Genomic DNA, 6,000 nt, shown 5'->3' with positions numbered 1-6,000 from the left:
GAGTTGCAATAACGACTTTAAAACTTTGCCTTTCAATTGCAAGTAAACTTGCCAGTCTCAGCTGGATGTGCGTTGTACAAACTGCTTTCAAATACGTTGTATAACAATTACCCAAAAATATGTCCATAAAGTACATGCTTATTATGTACTTTTCCTACATAAACCCAACCACACACTGCCAAATATGCGTGGTACGAACTGCTTCCGGTGATACTGTATGAACCGTACCCAAGACATTACTCAGTCAAACAAATTACATGGTATAATGTATATACCCAGACCTATACAAACAAGTAAATATAGGTCCCTGATATACCAAGTTCGAATCTGAAATTATTATGTTCACAAACTGAATCAACATATTGAATTTTAGCAAAACTTTTAAGATATATTTATTGCGAGCAGCATATTAACGCAACATGATGTACCGTATTAAAAATTGTATTTGTTTAATAAAGAGCGAAATAGCATCCTGCATCAATAAACCATTCTAGGTTTTCGATGCATTAACTCAAAATAAGGTTACAATACACTAAATGATCGCTTCATGTAGGGCTGTACTTTCAAAAGAAATATCATAGTTGACAGGAAGGCATGTTTGACACTTTTTACCATTATTCGGGTGTTATCTTGTGGAGATAATGGTAGGGCATGAATGGGTGTTCACTACTGAATCCCTAAAATATGACACACTTGAAGACTATAGTAAACCATTGCACTAGAAAAGGTTACATTCCACTAAGAAACGTCCGGAAAAAAAAGTTGCAAAAACAGTCGATTTTGATTTGTGTCAAGTTCTTTCTTGCTTTGTACATGACATCTTTTTTATTGCATATATCGATTCCGCTTAGAATGGCCTCTAAAAAAAGGTATGGTTATGGGGGTCTCTATTGACCTTTTCGACATTATTTTAAGGGAGACAACTCTGAGTGGATTTAGTGAGGTCGGGGGGGGGTACTCGATCAGCTACTGCAGTGCGTCTGCATACAGTTCTGTGTTGATGCAATTATAATTTCCCAATAATTTGCAGATATAACTTATATGGTATGATTTTTTGTGTAATTTGTTATTAGCTTAGCATCTTTGATTTAATTGTCGTTCATGCTTTATTTCGATTTTAAAGTAGGTAAAAACGAAACATGCCAAAAGCGGGTGGGGAATGGAAAAATATCTTATTTGTTAAGTTTGGGCAAATTAGAAGTTTGATGACATTTGGTAAAATACTTTTCTTTAAAAAGAACAATTATTTTAAAACAGATAACTTTGCTGTATTTAAATGTTTATGAATGGTTTATTGTTATAACTTATAAAAAAAACTTTTTTTTCAGGAATATCACAGTGTCAACAGAAATTGGGATACTGTATCTCATTCTGCATCAAGCCCAAGACTTCTACACCTGGAATTTTATTAACTCTTGCAATTAATATTATACATCATCACAGTTACATAACTATGTTCTTTGAAAAAAATAAAATAAAGATACTTTAGATGTGTGTCTTCTTCATACCCTTACATTAAAAAATATCCTACACATTCAGAAATATAATAAAATGGATGTTGGTTTAAGTTGCTACACATCCAATGTTGTCATGTAATCATTTAATATAACATGTGATGTGTTGACCTGAAAATTAACACTGCTAAGAAAACATTTACTTCGAATTAAAATAAGTGCCCCTTGTCAAATATACATTGGCTAATTAAATATCCATATGGGTGAAACTTTTACCTGCATCACAGTCATCTTAAACTGGTTGTGTGTTGGGCTATCCCAATTAACTACCCGTCATGGCAGATTTGTTCAAAGCAAGACAAGTATCAATGTTTGAAGAATTATAATTGCTTTTACAGTCTTGACGCTTACCCCTAGCCAGCAGCCCGGGGCTAGTGATATGTATTAAATTTGGGCTATTAAAATTTCCAGATTCATTTAGTCGGGCTAGTGGGTATTTTAATCTGTTCTATTACATTTAATGCATACAGATTCGGGCTGCCGCTAGTTGTTCAAAAATGCTAAAGTGAAGACTGCTTGTATATGCTGGTTAGTCTGAGACATACCAACAAGCAATAACTGTGACACTCCAAAAACTTGCTCATTAAAGTGTGTGTATGTGCAGGAGCTTGTGTGTGTGTTTGGTACAAGCTCATCTCAAAAACTGATTCACTATTTAGTTTTTAACCTTATAGAAGTAAAACCTGACTGTAAAATGGTTACTTTCATTGTAAAGATTTTGTTGTGGGGATGAAATATTATAAATTGTAATCCCTATGATTAACACAGAAAACATTAACCAAACGCTAATTCCTGTTGATGTAGCAGAGCCAAAAGACCTTGAAGTATAGATGGTTAATGGATGATGTTCCTTATGATAGTACTAGTAGGTACTAGTTGGTTTGTCTTTTTGGATACATCTAATAGTATATTTATTTATTTTCATTAATAAAATGGGTTAACTTAGTAATCCTGCTCAGTGGTTGAATCTTCAGGAAATGTTAACATAAGCACATACATTGTATTTGATACATGTATGACGGTGACCCTCAACTGCAATTTTGGTTACAGACGGGGTAGCCTAAGGTGTAATTATTTCTAAGAGATGAACCCGAGTTGAGGCTTAAACTTACCAACCCATGAGTGAGTCAGAGATCAGCACTCTACCGGTTTAGCTGGCCAGGGTAAGCTTGGAATTGGGGACTTACTTTTGCTTAATAATGATCTTAAATAATATTATAGTTGTCAACAATTTGATTTTTATGTATTTTAAAAGCACAACAAGTTAGGCTTGCATCATAACTAATAAAAACATATTGATTATTATACAATTTACAAATCGAACATATTTAACAATAAAGTAGTCTTATGTGCACTGAAATGTGCAAATACCAATTGGTTTTTATTTCTGAAAATTTAGAAAAATGAGCTAATATAATAAAAAAAATGTTTATTTTTTAATAATTTTATTATGTGGGTGGGTTTAAATGTACTTGCACTCACAAATTATAATAGTCAAGGGTTGCTTTAATTTCTGACAGGTTTCTGCAACAACAGTACAGTAATTAAGGTATGATTTTGTTATTTTTGTCAGTAGTTAATTCCGGCGCCGTTAATTACAATGGTGCTGAACTATTATCGAGCAGATGGTCGTTGAACGTTATAATAGAAATAATGATTGTTTTTATTAGTAATAAATCGGCAATTTATGTTTTTATTTTATTTATAAAGTCTATATAGCGGATCGGTAAGGTGTGTCATGTAGAGCGAATACTGGCAGAACCCCCCCCCCCCCCCCCCCGAACCCTAAATCTCGCGTTATCTCGGCAGTCTCGTTACGCGTGATTTAACAATGTCGAAATCGTGAATGTGCAAAATGTTGCATTTATTTTCGCTCAAAGTTGTCGCTTTTACATTGAATTATATAGGGAAACTTTTTGGTGTATTATGACCATAAATGAACCGGAAAAGCGAAAGACCCACCCGTTAAGGTTAACCGATTCTCGTTAATTTATTTTAAAACATTTTCACGTAATAATAATAATCAGAGCTACAGATAAGATGCGTACCTGCGTATTAACGCATTGAAAAATATATTTTAAAAAAACGCTTTAAAAATAGGCGCAGTGCGTAACATTACGCAATACAAATCTCGGTACGCAATTTTGATCGATTAAAGTGCGTAACCGGTTAAACAAATAATCCTGTTAAGGGTTTAGTGTAAGTTAACCTTTGAATCAAAAGTAAGTCAATCAATAAAACCCTGAAATAAAAATGGCGGCCCATTGTGTTCTAGGTTCGAAAAGGGGACGTTTCAATCGTACAGCGGCTCATGCAGGAAGTAATTGTATATAACAATATACCATAAATCTTATGATGCTTCTAGAATTTTTTTAATAATTTTAAGCGATATCATTGTTGAAGAAGTTTATGGTTAACTTGCATAGACCACATATAGTGTGACTTTATTTTTCATTGCACAAGCAGTGCCATAACTTAGTTTAATTGCGAAATGGCGTTCGTGGTGTACTACATGAATACTATATGCAAGAAAGACCCATTCAAGACAGAGATACAACACATGTAAGTTGAATATTTTAAAGAAAGTCTGTTCATATCATAATTGATAATTTATTCTGTTTGCATTTATTAATTAACAAATAATAATAATTCTAGATTAAACACGCCATGTACTATGTCAGTTTTCTATGGAAATGGAAAATACACCTCAAAATTCCGAAATAACCTTTATGGCTGAAACAAAGGACTAAAATACTAGTACCCTTTAACAATAATTTCAGGTGGTAAACTACCCTTTAGACTAAATCCTTATCTGGAGCTCTGAATATTCGTCAAAATAATATGCAAAATATTATGTAAGTTTGTCTATTCAGTTTAAGAGTTAATAATAATAATCAACTGACTAATATGGAAAAAAATGGTTGAAATTGAGAATCAGATTTCAGCCAAAATAAGCATAAGTAGGAAAATAAAATGACTCCCTTAGCTACATAGACATCATCATTTAAACGTATTTTTACTTCGTTGTTTTTCAGGCTTTCCATTAAGCATGCATGTAAGTGCAAGGTCTTCTCAGTAAAGCGAGCCCACAATATCAAGTCGAATAGTTTAAAATCTATATATGTTTAATAGTAGTTTCTTGTTGCAAATAATTACAGCACTGAAACTATTATTATACCCTCATTAACATTGGTAATGGGGGCTATATAGGAGTCACTTTTGTCGGTCAGTCTGTCGGTCCGTCCCGAAATTTCATCCGATCTTCACCAAACTTGGTCACAAGTTGTATCTAGATGATGTCTAGGTCAAGTTTGAATAGTTTGTCCAGACCATAACAATCTTATTTATCGTAAGTTTTTAAAATGACTTGGAACAGTTGTTCACCATCATGGGATGGTGTGTCGTGTCAAAAATGTACGTCGATATCTCCAAAGTCAAGGTCACACTTGGAGTGCAAAGGGCAAATGCTTGTCCGGGCCATAACTATATCATTTATTGTGAGATTTTAAAAATCATTTGGCAAATGTGTTCACCATCATTGGACGGTGTGTCGCGCGAAAGAATTACGTCGATATCTCCAAGGTCACACTTAGAGTTCAAAGATAAAAAATGGCCATACATGAGCTTGTCCGGGCAATAAATATGTCGTTCATTGTGATTTTTTTTAATTATTTGGCACATTTGTTCAACATTATCAGACGGTGTGTCGCCTTAAAGAATTACGTCGATATCTCCAAGGTCACATTTCAGTTCAAATATCAAAAATGGCCATAAATGAGCTTGTCCGGGCCATAACTATGTTGTTCATTGTGGGATTTTAAAATCATTTGACACATTTGTTTGCCATAATTGGACGGTGTGTCGCGCGAAAGAATTACGTCGATATCTCCAAGTTCAAGGTCACACTTGGAGTTCAAAAGTAAGAAATTGCCATAAATGAGCTTGTCCGGGGCATAACTAAGTCATTCATTGTGAGATTTTAAAATGACTCTGTACATTAATTTTGTTCACAGTCATTGGACGGCGTGTCATGCGAAAGAATTCAAAAGTTCTAAGGACGAAATGGCCATAAATGATAATGGCATAATAATTCTTAAAAATTGCCATAAATTAGATTCTCTTGTTTTGTGAAGACAGCATGCAAAATCGTCTGTGTAAATGCGGCACGTGGGGGTATACGTCACGTATGTGACAGAGCTCTAGTTATGTTCAGTAATTAATTTTGCTACAACGACATTTATGATATTTAAACAGAAATAATGAGATGAGTAAACTTGATCATATCGCGACTTTCTTTATGTATTTGGCATCTGTTCTTACCTAACTTGCACAGCGTGTGTTCAAATGTAATGGTATAAGATAGGTGAAGGACAAATACACCTCACATCGTAGCGATTATACATTTGTCAGGTCATACCAACATTATTGCATGTGCAATGAACAGGAGTTAGGCTCAAGTTTCGTCCCACTCGACTTACGATTCACT

Source organism: Dreissena polymorpha, chromosome 5 (genome assembly GCF_020536995.1).
Source record: "Dreissena polymorpha isolate Duluth1 chromosome 5, UMN_Dpol_1.0, whole genome shotgun sequence".
NCBI lineage: Eukaryota > Metazoa > Mollusca > Bivalvia > Myida > Dreissenidae > Dreissena > Dreissena polymorpha.
Note: the sequence above shows the minus strand (reverse complement) of the source record.